The sequence below is a fragment of the Colossoma macropomum genome, unplaced genomic scaffold (assembly GCF_904425465.1).
Source record: "Colossoma macropomum unplaced genomic scaffold, Colossoma_macropomum, whole genome shotgun sequence".
NCBI classification, from domain to species: domain Eukaryota; kingdom Metazoa; phylum Chordata; class Actinopteri; order Characiformes; family Serrasalmidae; genus Colossoma; species Colossoma macropomum.
Window position 1 is genome coordinate 33,487,651 of NW_023494799.1, and position 14,013 is coordinate 33,501,663.

General features: G+C 40.9%; 7 non-coding genes across 7 annotated transcripts; all 7 read left to right on the top strand.

The window, feature by feature from the left end:
• Window positions 1-4,840: 4,840 nt before the first annotated feature.
• Window positions 4,841-4,933, top strand: trnai-uau. The gene is given in 2 exon segments: window positions 4,841-4,878; window positions 4,898-4,933. It is a non-coding gene; the product is annotated as a tRNA-Ile (tRNA).
• A 1,261-nt stretch (window positions 4,934-6,194) lies between these two features.
• Window positions 6,195-6,287, top strand: trnai-uau. The gene is given in 2 exon segments: window positions 6,195-6,232; window positions 6,252-6,287. It is a non-coding gene; the product is annotated as a tRNA-Ile (tRNA).
• A 569-nt stretch (window positions 6,288-6,856) lies between these two features.
• On the top strand, window positions 6,857-6,949 carry trnai-uau. The gene is given in 2 exon segments: window positions 6,857-6,894; window positions 6,914-6,949. It is a non-coding gene; the product is annotated as a tRNA-Ile (tRNA).
• An 885-nt stretch (window positions 6,950-7,834) lies between these two features.
• On the top strand, window positions 7,835-7,927 carry trnai-uau. The gene is given in 2 exon segments: window positions 7,835-7,872; window positions 7,892-7,927. It is a non-coding gene; the product is annotated as a tRNA-Ile (tRNA).
• Window positions 7,928-9,471: 1,544 nt separating this feature from the next.
• trnai-uau lies at window positions 9,472-9,564 on the top strand. Its single transcript is given in 2 exon segments — window positions 9,472-9,509; window positions 9,529-9,564. It is a non-coding gene; the product is annotated as a tRNA-Ile (tRNA).
• Window positions 9,565-10,306: 742 nt separating this feature from the next.
• Window positions 10,307-10,399, top strand: trnai-uau. The gene is given in 2 exon segments: window positions 10,307-10,344; window positions 10,364-10,399. It is a non-coding gene; the product is annotated as a tRNA-Ile (tRNA).
• A 755-nt stretch (window positions 10,400-11,154) lies between these two features.
• Window positions 11,155-11,247, top strand: trnai-uau. The gene is given in 2 exon segments: window positions 11,155-11,192; window positions 11,212-11,247. It is a non-coding gene; the product is annotated as a tRNA-Ile (tRNA).
• Window positions 11,248-14,013: the final 2,766 nt, after the last annotated feature.

The window sequence follows — 14,013 nt, forward strand, 5'->3', positions numbered from 1 at the left end:
ATCAGACTTTAGGACTGAAAGTATCTGCCACTTAAAAGACAATAAAAGACTAGGCTTCCAAATACTATAAGGAAACAAATACCAACTGAACATACAAATACTTTTTGAATGATTCAGGCCAGCCCTGTTCTACATGAATTGGCTATGTGAAGTAATTAATTTTATTTATAAAGCACATTTAAAACTAAACTGCTCTACAAATTGTTGTATGCTACAAGCATTTCTGCCCACTACCAGTGTCCAACTGTTCTAATACACAGACATATAGAATTACATACCTACACACAAAGTTTTATTTTTTCACGACAACGCCAATCCCCTAAGAATAACTGACACAGTGTATTGTGTACCCTGCCTGGGATAGGGTTACTAGGACCTGGAGCCAGGGCCTCGGCGAGTGTCTAGTGGCTGGGCATCCAACGTAACCCAGCCAGGCTCAGCTTGAAATGCAACATGGGGGACCGTGTGGGTTGCCCATCTGCAAGGTTCAGCATGGGGGACTGGTTCAGTTCCTTATAGGCTGAGGGGCAGTCCTTGGTGGCGTGGACCCCTGTGGCAGATAATGTATATTTTAGACTCTTGTGAAAGTTATTTCATATTTTAGATTTTAATGCAGTATTTTTAGTTTCAGGATTTCTGCATAATTAACATGTTAACATGTAAACAAAGTTGTTCAAAACAACAAATCAGTATTGTTGACAGTGGTGCTGATAGGAACGATATCTGAAGAATTTCATGCCTCTATAAGCTCCCACCCAGAAAGCTATTGCATGAAATGGTTATGAATATGGTGCGTGATGCCTGAGACGATGTTTTACGACAGTTTTGAGAAGGCCTAAAATGTTCAATGTTAAAAATATATTTTTAAAATCCATTCATGAAAAAATCATCCCCAAAGGTTTACCACTATTTTAGAATAATCAGCATTACATTTTGTCGTTGTCCAAAGAAAAACATGTATCTCCACAACAGCGACTTTACTGTATGGAGATGTAAGGAGATTTTGCTCCATTCAGCGTTTGTCTTTGTCCATTCATCATGAAATTGTCACACACTGTAGGGGACAGCTGCTGTGCTCAAATGGTGTTGAAAAATAAAAATCGAAAAAAAGGAGATTTTTTTTTGGACAGTGACAATATGAAAACTCAGAGGACACGTAGGTAAAATGGCTATATTTGTAGATGTACGGCTGGGCTAAAAGGCAAAAATATTATGTTGTGATACTTCAAGACATTTTCAAGATACACAATATGTATCACAATATTCAGTTTTTCTGAGATTTAATAAATTGGAGCAGACAAATTAGCACCTGTTGTGCCACATATAAAAATACTATAATTATGAACTATAACCCTACAACTACAATGATTTTAATTCAGTGTTTTACAAACTGCACTGCACTATATCCAATTAAAGAGGCCTAATTATACTTTGTAATGAAACATGCAGTTAGTCAGTACTTTAAGTACTGATGATATCCACGATATGCTAAGAGAAGTCCATTGTGACTTATCACCCCTTGTGACTTGTTCACCCCTATGTAGACATTGCGACCCCTGGTTCCCATCACCACCACTGTAAAGAAATCCTAGTCAGTAAGTGTCTCTACAATGAACCATTTCACATCAAACCACTCCGAATGACATTATTTACATTTCAATGATTGAATTATGCAGAAATGTCATTGTAATTCCCATTTAAAGACTTACTAGTTTCCTTATTTTATTCTCTTATTTTGTTGTTGCTTAATTAAGTCCATCTGTACTGTTTGGCCTTTTTTAAAACTGACAACTAAATTAATCATTGAATATCAAGTAATCATTAGATTACTCAATTACTAATATAATTGATAATGACAGCCCTAGAGATGCATCCTTGCACACCCAATTCACTATTGCCTCTATATTGTACAGCACAAAGAATCTGTGATTGTAAAGAATTGTGAAAAACTGGCCATAATTCAGATCCTAACCTGAAGGTTGACAGTCATTATATGTAACTGAACTACAAAATGCTAACTAATGAGCATAAAAAACAGGTTTGGATTTATAACATAACCATCATTTCTGTTTTGGGTCATAATATTAATTACACTGAAGCTCAGATTAATGTCCTATATGTTTTGTGTATTGTTTACTTTCAGTGATTTTTGTGTATAACATTCTATGTGCATAAAGATTCCAAGAATATTTTATACAAATCTGAAAATGTTGAAAATAAAGAATAAAGCAAGAGAATTACCTCTCATTTGCATCCAGATTACTTGGCTGTTTTAATGTATTTCATGGCAAAAACATGAACAGATAAAATTGTTTGAACCTGAACAGTCACTCTGCATGTAACCCGCTGCACATCCCTACAAAAATGGTCATATTATGCCCTCTGGTGGAAATTTGTCATATATGTAATGGGTGCAAGATGACCAGCTTTGGTGGACCTTTTCATATTCTGAAAACCCTGACCATAGACATTCACGCTGTTTCCTGTGACCTTCTTCTTGCCATATTATGCCTGTTTGTCTGGAGTATTAGTGGCTGTTTATCTGTCCATGGAGGTGCACACTTAAAGACTTCAAGGGTTCTTTAGTAAAGAAAATGGTTCATTATAGAACCATGAACACTCAAAGAACCCTTTGCATGATTAAAGCGTTCTTTACATCGTGAAATCTTTTTTCAGATTGATGAAGAATGAGCTGTAGACGGTTCTGTATAGCACCTTTTTGAAAAGATGGCACCAACAAGGGTTCTTCTGTTATTACAAGCTTGACATCATAACAATAAAAGAACTTTTTGGTGTTATACAGAACCATTTTCAAAAAGGTTCTATTTAGAAACATATACAACACATTCTCCATCAATCTGAAGAACCCTTTTATGGTGCAATGAACCCTTTAATTATGCAAAGAACCACTTGCTTACTAAAGAACCGTTAAAGAACCAGCATTTTTTAGTGTGGAGGCTATGAGGAGGAGGATGTCCTGACATATGCAGATGATTCTCTTGTCATTTATGTCACTTAGACAGAGTTCTGCATGTTCTGCACATTAAAAATGGTTGATTTATGTTTTCCATTAATTGATTCTTTTCACATTTGAAAAATGTCTGGAAAGTGCATTAGAAGAGAAAAACACTACACTGTTAGAAATAAAGGTGCTGTGCAGGTACATTTTTCATTTGTAAAGGTACAAACAATGTAAATGTTCCCTCAAAGGTACAACAGTGGTTTTAAGGTCCAGTTGTGAACCTTAAATCAGTTTTTCCTGGTGAAAAGTATGTATTTGTAACTTTTCATAACCGAATGTTTTAAAACAGAATATCATTTCAATGGATTATGGTACAGTTATGTTCCCTGACTAAAGGTACTGAAATATACCATTGAGGGTACCACTCCAGTGACAAGAGGGGCACTGCCCCAGTGACAGTTTCACATCTTTATTTCTGAGAGTGTAGTTAACAGCTTCTACATGACCATTTATTCAGTGTTCAGAGCATTTCCTGGCCAGCTATTATACGGTTTGGTCAATTTGTGTTCATTTGAATGAGTTTCACACAAATGCAAACCCATCAACACAGCTCAGGATCCATAATTATAAATATGTATTTGCCTCAGGCTTTGAATACAGAACAGTCACATCCTCTGAGCTAATCTGAGCACTGTACAGGTGACAAAAGGGTCCTTCATCTGAAGTTTTATTAAGATCAGTTAAGTTCTGGAGCAGCTCCACGAAGACCTCATTAACTGAAATCACTTTCAGATCACAGTGCAGATGTTCTTACCACTCCAGGGGTGTTCAACCCTGCTGCTGAAGGTCTGATGTCACAGAGAGCTTTGAAACACCTGCAGAACATGAGTCAGTCTTGCACTTTGTTTTAATGCCTCAGAAGATGACAAGCATGCCCTCATTATTTTTTTGAAGTTTAGTTTTCCCCTTATCGTGACATGTTTGTTGTCTAAAGTGTATAAAGCCTGAAAGATAACATAATATCTATTTTTCAATAAGGCATGGCCATGAGTTAATATAGCAGGGCCACAAATTATTGTATTGGGGCCAGAGTTAATATGCTGCGCCCATAAATTAATACATTAAGGCCACAAGTTAATATATTCTAGTGTCCCGCTACTGGCTCACACTGTTGAAGAGGGTCAGGGGAGTTGCGCCCTTCCTGTAAAGGGGAACATCGATGTTGTCAGTGTCACTGTTTGTTAATTCACAAGTATGTGTATGTGTTTATTGTGTCGAGTGGTGTGGATGTTTTGTGATGGGGCGTGGTCACCATAGGGTGAAAGTCTATGGCTGGTGGTGACCTCCCCAGTGAGTTCAGTGCTTTGTGTGTACCTTTGTTCTTGTTGTCAATAAAAGATTTGGGGAATGCATATAGTATGTCACACATACACGCACAAAAAAATAAAACTGCTTGCATCAGAATCATGGCAATCATGGCAAGTCTTACTCTGCACTGATGCCACAGTGGTGTCAGAAGTCGGACCCCCGCCAGCAGTCTGGAGTGGAACTACGCTAAAAAGAATGGCGAGAGAGCCAAAAGGCCATGATGGTGAGTACAGCGCTGTGAGGCTCCACAGGGAAGACAGTCCGGCAAGCCTCGATTGCAAGGCCAGCATGGGAAGGTCCAATGACAACACCGGCATGGGAAGGCTAGACGATGAAGCCATCTTGGGGAGGCCCAACAATGTCTACATCACCAAAGTGTGGACTTTGAGGTGGACCGCAGGGCTTAGGGCTTCATTTGGACCTGGGATAAAGGTTATGTGACATTTTTGTCTGTATTAATGTAATTACGTAAATAAGTTGTGTATAGAAAAGAAGGGAGTCCTGCAATCAGCTCCAGTGGCGCAATCGGTGAGCGCACGGTACTTATAAAGCAGTACACGTCAAGCCATGCCGAGGTTGTGAGTTCGAGCCTCACCTGGAGCAGAGATTTTAATCTGTGCATAACTCAATACCCCCCTAGTGAAGAATGTTTAAGTATATTAAGTATGTGTACAAGAGTAAATGTAACTAGTTCCTAGCCACCTCTGAATATAACGTCATAAAGTTGCATTATGCTTGTAATCTGAATTCAGACACTGTATATGCACAAATTAGCTCTTTAAACATCCTGCACGTCACACGAATCTGCCCCAAACGCACGCGATTGAAGCGCGCATCCCCAAGGTCTCTCGATCTGTATATCTGCGTTGTCTAGGGATTTGGCTACCGTTTCGGTGGTGCAATCGGGCAGCGCGGTACTTATACCGCAGTACGTGTGAAGCTATGCCGTGGTTGTGAGTTCGAACCTCACCTGGAGCTGCGCTTTTAATCCATAGTGATTGTTCTGCGTGTATAGCTGAAGAGTGCCCACACGGTCTGCCGGAGCTCCACCGTACTACGCAGTTTAGTTCAAATAGATCCCAAAAGCAAGCGCCCTCTAGATCTGCGCATTGTTTACGTCAACAAAGTGTGGACTTTGAGGAGGACTGCAGGGCTCAGGGCCTCCTTTGGGACTGAGATAAAGGTAATGTGATATTTCGGTCTGTATCAAAATATGAATATAGCTTCGCTGTGCTGCCTGTTAGCTGCAAAGTAAACACCTCTAACTTAAAGTCTGAGACAATTGTTGATTAAAATTCATTTATTGATGTAAATTAATGAATTTATTGAGCTAAATTAATGCATTTATTGAGCTAAGCTGATGCTGGCTTCATATTCGCCAACTTTCGAAGCACCATGTAAGGTGGAACGGAAAATTCAAAAGAGAAGCTGGTGAATAAGAAGCTAACTTAAGCTTGATATAAATATGAGTTTATTATTTAAAAGTTTTGGTAGGCACTTTTATTAGTGTTTATAAAATATTATGCACTGGAATTTTCTGAACTCTGGAGAAGTTTATATGGACCCAGTCCACTGACCTTGAAACTGAATTTGAAGCATTTACATATCTTTTCATCTTTTTCGTGGTCATTCTGGTATATTTTGTTTGTTTTTTATCCACCTGCATGGTTGTAGCTGCAGTTATGGTGAGGAGATGATGTATCTATCAGAGAACAGAGTTACAGCTCGCCTACCAACAGGGCAACATGGTCTACTTAATGACGTAATAGAAAATTATGCGCTTATAAATTAAGCACATCTTTGCAGCATTGCTTAGAGTAAAGACAACTGTGTGTTTCTGGATTAGGCACCAGCTCTGTAGAAAGCTCCAGTGGCGCAATCGGTCAGCGCGCGGTACTTATACAGCAGTACAAGTGAAGCTATGCCGAGGTTGTGAGTTCGAGCCTCACCTGGAGCAGAGATTTTAACAGATCCTGGCCGAGATGTTCAGCCATCGCAGACTGTTGGTCAAATGCAGCGATGCATAACATGCTCGCCGATATCCCCATTGCGACCAGGGGCACATCGGATAGCATGCTGGCCAGCGTCAATGGCACAGTGAGCGGCAGAGAAAAAAGATGGAGGCTGGGTGGAGCAACATTGTTACTGCCGTTGCTTCCAGCTGCATGGGACCTGCCGCAGCACCCTGCCTGGAGCTTCGCCATGAGGAATGGGAAGCAAACACACAGCCTAAACCAGTACTCAAGTAATAGCATTAACATTTTCGTAAAACAAAGACAAAAGTAAAAGTACCTTCCCCAAAATAACAAGTGGAAGTACAAAATTATTGGGTTAAAAAACTTAGCAGCTGAGTAACTAATGACTGCAGTGGACCTCCTTAGTAAATCCAGCATCCATCAGCAAAGGAACTGAAGATTCTTAGACTCTGTTCTTCTCTTTTTGGGATTCTTCTAACCTCACGATCAAAGCATGAAGAGAATTAGGCACAAAAAAGGGATTAGTGGTAGAAAATCACAACTCTACGCAGCTCCAGTGGCGCAATCGGTCAGCGCGCGGTACTTATACAGCAGTACGAGTGAAGCTATGCCGAGGTTGTGAGTTCGAACCTCACCTGGAGCAGTGCTTTTAATCCATAGTGGTTGTTCTGCGTGGACAGGTGAAGAGTGCCCACGCGGTCTGCCGGAGATCCACCGTACTACGCACTTTGGTTCAAATAGATCCCAAAAGCAAGCGCCCTCTAGATTTGCGCATTGTTTACGTCAACCAAGTGTGGACTTTGAGGAGGACTGCAGGGCTCAGGGCCTCCTTTGGGACTGAGATGAAGGTAATGTGATATTTCGGTCTGTATCAAAATATGAATATAGCTTCGCTGTGCTGCCCGTTAGCTGCAAAGTAAACACCTCTAACTTAAAGTCTGAGACAATTGTTGATTAAAATGCATTTATTGATGTAAATTAATGAATTTATTGAGCTAAATTGATGCCTTTATTGAGCTAAGCTGATGCTGGCTTCATATTCGCCAACTTTCGAAGCACCATGTAAGGTGGAACGGAAAATTCAAAAGAGAAGCTGGTGAATAAGAAGCTAACTTGAGCTTGATATAAATATGAGTTTATTACTTAAAAGTTTTGGTAGGCACTTTTATTAGTGTTTATAAAATATCATGCACTGGAATTTTCTGAACTCTGGAGAAGTTTATAAGGACCCAGTCCACTGACCTTGAAACTGAATTTGAAGCATTTACATATCTTTTCATCTTTTCGTGGTCATTCTGGTATATTTTGTTTGTTTTTTATCCACCTGCATGGTTGTAGCTGCAGTTATGGTGAGGAGATGATGTATCTATCAGAGAACAGAGTTACAGCTCGCCTACCAACAGGGCAACGTGGTCTACTTAATGACGTAATAGAAAATTATGCGCTTATAAATTAAGCGCATCTTTGCAGCATTGCTTAGAGTAAAGACAACTGTGTGTTTCTGGATTAGGCTCTAGCTTTGTGGTAAGCTCCAGTGGCGCAATTGGTCAGCGCGCGGTTCTTATACAGCAGTACAAGTGAAGCTATGCCGAGGTTGTGAGTTCGAGCCTCACCTGGAGCAGAGATTTTAACAGATCCTGGCCGAGATGTTCAGCAATCGCAGACTGTTGGTCAAATGCAGCGATGCATCACATGCTCGCCGATATCCCCATTGCGACCAGGGGCACATCTGATAGCATGGTGGCCAGCGTCAATGGCACAGTGAGCGGCAGAGAAAAAAGATGGAGGCTGGGTGGAGCAACATTGTTACTGCCGTTGCTTCCAGCTGCATGGGACCTGCTGCAGCACCCTGCCTGGAGCTTTGCCATGAGGAATGGGAAGCAAACACACGGCCTAAACCAGTACTCAAGTAATATTAAAATTTCGTAAAACAAAGACAAAAGTAAAAGTACCTTCCCCAAAATAACAAGCGGAAGTACAAAATTATTGGGTTAAAAAACTTAGCAGCTGAGTAACTAATGACTGCAGTGGACCTCCTTAGTAAATCCAGCATCTATCAGCAAAGGAACTGAAGATTCTTAGACTCTGTTCTTCTCTTTTTGGGATTCTTCTAACCTCACGATCAAAGCATGAAGAGAATTAGGCACAAAAAAGGGATTAGTGGTAGAAAATCACAACTATACGCAGCTCCAGTGGCGCAATCGGTCAGAGCGCGGTACTTATACAGCAGTACGAGTGAAGCTATGCCGAGGTTGTGAGTTCGAACCACACCTGGAGCAGTGCTTTTAATCCATAGTGATTGTTCTGCGTGTATAGCTGAAGAGTGCCCACACAGTCTGTCGGAGATCCACCGTACTACGCACTTTGGTTCAAATAGATCCCAAAAGCAAGCGCCCTCTAGATTTGCGCATTGTTTACGTCAACAAAGTGTGGACTTTGAGGAGGACTGCAGGGCTCAGGGCCTCCTTTGGGACTGAGATAAAGGTAATGTGATATTTCGGTCTGTATCAAAATATGAATATAGCTTCGCTGTGCTGCCCGTTAGCTGCAAAGTAAACACCTCTAACTTAAAGTCTGAGACAATTGTTGATTAAAATGCATTTATTGATGTAAATTAATGAATTTATTGAGCTAAATTGATGCCTTTATTGAGCTAAGCTGATGCTGGCTTCATATTCGCCAACTTTCGAAGCACCATGTAAGGTGGAACGGAAAATTCAAAAGAGAAGCTGGTGAATAAGAAGCTAACTTGAGCTTGATATAAATATGAGTTTATTATTTAAAAGTTTTGGTAGGCACTTTTATTAGTGTTTATAAAATATCATGCACTGGAATTTTCTGAACTCTGGAGAAGTTTATAAGGACCCAGTCCACTGACCTTGAAACTGAATTTGAAGCATTTACATATCTTTTCATCTTTTTCGTGGTCATTCTGGTATATTTTGTTTGTTTTTTATCCACCTGCATGGTTGTAGCTGCAGTTATGGTGAGGAGATGATGTATCTATCAGAGAACAGAGTAACAGCTCGCCTACCAACAGGGAAACATGGTCTACTTAATGACGTAATAGAAAATTATGCGCTTATAAATTAAGCACATCTTTGCAGCATTGCTTAGAGTAAAGACAACTGTGTGTTTCTGGATTAGGCTCTAGCTTTGTGGTAAGCTCCAGTGGCGCAATCGGTCAGCGCGCGGTTCTTATACAACAGTACAAGTGAAGCTATGCCGAGGTTGTGAGTTCGAGCCTCACCTGGAGCAGAGCTTTTAACAGATCCTGGCCGAGATGTTCAGCCATCGCAGACTGTTGGTCAAATGCAGCGATGCATAACATGCTCGCCGATATCCCCATTGCGACCAGGGGCACATCTGATAGCATGGTGGCCAGCGTCAATGGCACAGTGAGCGGCAGAGAAAAAAGATGGAGGCTGGGTGGAGCAACATTGTTACTGCCGTTGCTTCCAGCTGCATGGGACCTGCCGCAGCACCCTGCCTGGAGCTTCGCCATGAGGAATGGGAAGCAAACACACGGCCTAAACCAGTACTCAAGTAATAGCATTAACATTTTCGTAAAACAAAGACAAAAGTAAAAGTACCTTCCCCAAAATAACAAGTGGAAGTACAAAATTATTGGGTTAAAAAACTTAGCAGCTGAGTAACTAATGACTGCAGTGGACCTCCTTAGTAAATCCAGCATCTATCAGCAAAGGAACTGAAGATTCTTAGACTCTGTTCTTCTCTTTTTGGGATTCTTCTAACCTCACGATCAAAGCATGAAGAGAATTAGGCACAAAAAAGGAATTAGTGGTAGAAAATCGCAACTATACGCAGCTCCGGTGGTGCTTAAATTAATACATTTAATTTGTATTAATGATTAATTATTGCGGCAAATTACTGCATCTGCCTCATACGCGCACGTTTAAAGTACGCAGCCTCGAGGTCTCTCGCCCTGTAGATCAGCTGAACACGTTTGTTTGCGGAAGAGAAGAACGCTCTGCAAGCGGCTCCAGTGGCGCAATCGGTCAGCGCGCGGTACTTATAAAGCAGTGCACGTCAAGCCATGCCGAGGTTGTGAGTTCGAGCCTCACCTGGAGCGGAGATTTTAAGCCCTAAGTGGGTGTTCTGCGCGGACAGCTCAAGACCATCCTACTAAAACGTGCCCACGCGATCTGCCGAAGCTTCATCGTACTGCGGAGTTTGGTTCAAATAGACCCCCAACCTACACATAGTCAAGACTTGGCTTATCATCGTTGAGTGTGCTGGAGTTGTTCTTACCTTACGTGCAAGTGAAGCTGTACTGAAGTTGTGTGTTTAAGTGTCCAGGGCTTATTGATGCTGTTGACGCTTCGCTTGTTTCCAGCTTATGGCTGATGGTGCTCACTGACGTCTTGAGGCGCCGTTTTAAACTCGTATAACTCGAGTTCATAAGCGTTTAAAAATATTAGAGTGGTGTTAAAATGTTTTATGTTGTTCTGTGTTCAGAAATAAATGCATTCTTTTATATTAAAACATTTAAGTATTTATAAACTATGATTTTGCTCAAATGCTCCATATTTAGCCATTTATTTTAGACTAGGTAGGAGGCAAATCCGGCCAAAAAAGAAATTAAAATTCTTAGACTCTGTTCTTCTCTTTTTGGGATTGTTCTAATCTAAAAGAAAACGCTAAAGCTCCAAACTCAGAGTTGTGACCAATCAAAAAGCAGTACAGCTGTTGTCACGATCAAAGCTTAAAGAGAATTAGACACAAAAAAGGAATTAGTACCTAAATATGAACTCAAAAATACAACTGAGAAAAAACGGACTCCTGTATTCAGTTACATAATTGGGTAGAAATTATCTACGGAAAGCGGCTCCAGTGGCGCAATCGGTCAGCGCGCGGTACTTATACAGCAGTGCACGTCAAGCTATGCCGAGGTTGTGAGTTCGAGCCTCACCTGGAGCAGAGATTTTATGGCGTGTTCTGCGTGGACAGCTCAAGACCACCCTACTAAAGCGTGCCCACACATCTGCCGAGGGTCCACTACTGCCGAGTTTGGTTCTAACAGACCCCCAACCCTCAGATCCTCAAGACTTTGGTTGTCATCGTTGAGTGTGCTGGAGTTGTTCTTACCTGGACTCTAATCTCCAGGTTCAGGGCTTGGCGGCCATCAACTTAGCATGGCTGTAGTCAGGGCTTCAGATCTCATCTCTAAGTGCAAGTGAAGCTGTACTGAGGTTGTGAGTTTAAGTGTCCAGGGCATATTGATGCTTCGCTTGTTTCCAGTTTATGGCTGTTGGTTATCATTGACGTCATGAGGCGCCGTTTTAAACTCTTATAACTTGAGTTAAACATCGGGAAAATAAATGTATTCTTTTATATTCAAACGTTCAAGCATTTATAAACTATGATTTTGCTCAAATGCTCCATATTTAGCCATTTATTTTAGACTAGGTAGGAGGCAAATCCGGCCAAAAAAGAAATGAAAATTAAAACAATAAAATGTAAATGCAAATCTCCTTTTGCCATTTCTTTTACCAAACATCTGCGCAAATATCCTGCCAAAATTGAAAATGAAATGAAATACCTACATTTGTAATATTGGGTTTTACATAAGCACGACAAAAATGAATAATAAATTTAAAACAGCTATTTGTCATTTCATTTTAGTCGTTATTCTGGTATTTCATGGCCAAATCTAAAATAAAAAAGCTATTAGAGAAAAGAGAATCCAAGCTTCACTTTGGCTTTGGCTTTTCTTCATGAAATGCAGAATCCGTGTCAAAACTAAAGTCAAAATGCAATCTTTACGTTCTTATGTCTTTTTCATGTCAATCGGCTGCATATCTGACAAAATGGAAATGCAAAAGTGATAAATCAACAGCAAAGGGACTGTTTGTAATTCAGTTTTCCGCATCGACGCGCTTTTAGTGTCAGAATACGGTCATGTAGCGTCCCGTTACTGGCGAGCACTGCCGAAGAGGCCACCTTGGGGGCTCCGTAGAAAAGTGCTTCTTTAGTTTTGCACTGGAGCGGCGAGGCTAATGTAGCTAACCAGTAATGGAAGCTTGCACCTGACCAGTTAGTACAGAGTGAAAATAAAAGCACTTCAAACTGTCCAAATAGAGCCCAGCTCCAAATGGTACATTACGGTCCTATAATCTACAGTTGCGCAAACTCAGCAGCAGCCTATTGCATGAGATACACGTGAGGACCAATCAGAGTGGGTGGTTTTGTTTACAGCTGTATGATAAACATGGAGGAGAGAAAGATATTCAGATGTGAGTAAAATCGCATTTGTTTATTTATGTAATCAGAGGTGGGTGGAGTAGCCTAAACCAGTACTCAAGCAATAGCATTACCATTTTCGTAAAGACAAAAGTAAAAGTACCTTCCCCAAAATAACAAGTGGAAATACAAAATTATTGGGTTAAAAAACTTGGACCTCCTTAGTAAATCCAGCATCCATCAGCAAAGGAACTGAAGATTCTTTGACTCTGTTCTTCTCTTTTTGGGATTCTTCTAATCTAAAAGAAAACGCTAAAGCTCCAAAGTCAGAGTTGTGACCAATCAAAAAGCAGTACAGCTGTTGTCACGATCAAAGCATAAAGAGAATTAGACACAAAAAAAGGAATTAGTGCCTAAATATGAACTCAAAAATGTAACTGAGAAAAAAAACAGACTCCTGTATTCAGTTACATAAGTGGGTAGAAATCACCTACGGAAAGCGCGCGGTATTTATACAACAGTGCACGTCAAGCCGTGCCGAGGTTGTGAGTTCGAGCCTCACCTGGAGCAGAGATTTTAGGGCGTGTTCTGCGTGGACTGCTCAAGACCACCCTACTAAAGCGTGCCCACACCATCTGCCGAGGGTCCACTACTGCGGAGTTTGGTTCTAACAGACCCCCTACCTTCACATAATCAAGGCCTGGCTTATCATCGTTGAGTGTGCTGGAGTTGTTCTTACCTGGACTCTAATCTCCAGCTTCAGGGCTGGGCAGCCATCAACTTAGCATGGCTGTAGTCAGGGCTTCCGATCTCATCTCTAAGTGCAAGTGAAGCTGTACTGAGGTTGTGAGTTTAAGTGTCCAGGGCTTATTGATGCTTCGCTTGTTTCCAGTTTATGGCTGTTGGTGATCATTGACGTCATGAGGCACTGTTTTAAACTCTTATAACTCGAGTTAAACATCGAGAAAATAAATGTATTCTTTTATATTCAAACGTTCAAGCATTTATAAATTATGATTTTGCTCAAATGCTCCATATTTAGCCATTTATTTTAGACTAGTTCGGGAGCGCCCTCTAGCGTTTGACAAACCCGGAAGACATTACAGAGAGATCCTCTCTACAAGTTCTCTTCACATAACCGATCCAGCAAAGACAGTAAAACACGTTTAAAAAACTTTTTAAATCTAATTTATAAAGCGCATTAACCAGTGTATTTGAGTGTGCTGAGTTGATGTCATTTGATTTGTTGCTGTAGTGATAACAATGAAAGCTGAAATCTAGATTTCCCACTGTTATTATTTTCGCGTCCCAAACCGCGTACTAGCACACTAAATAGTATACAAAAACAGCGCATGAGAAGTGCACTCATTAGTGTCGTAGGTGACGTACAGAAGTGTGTGGTTTGGGACGCGGGATTAGATCGGCCAATGAGACGCGTTCAACTGCTGATTATGGCTTCGCTGTGCTGCTGGTTGGCTGATAAGTAAACATCTCGAAGCGAAA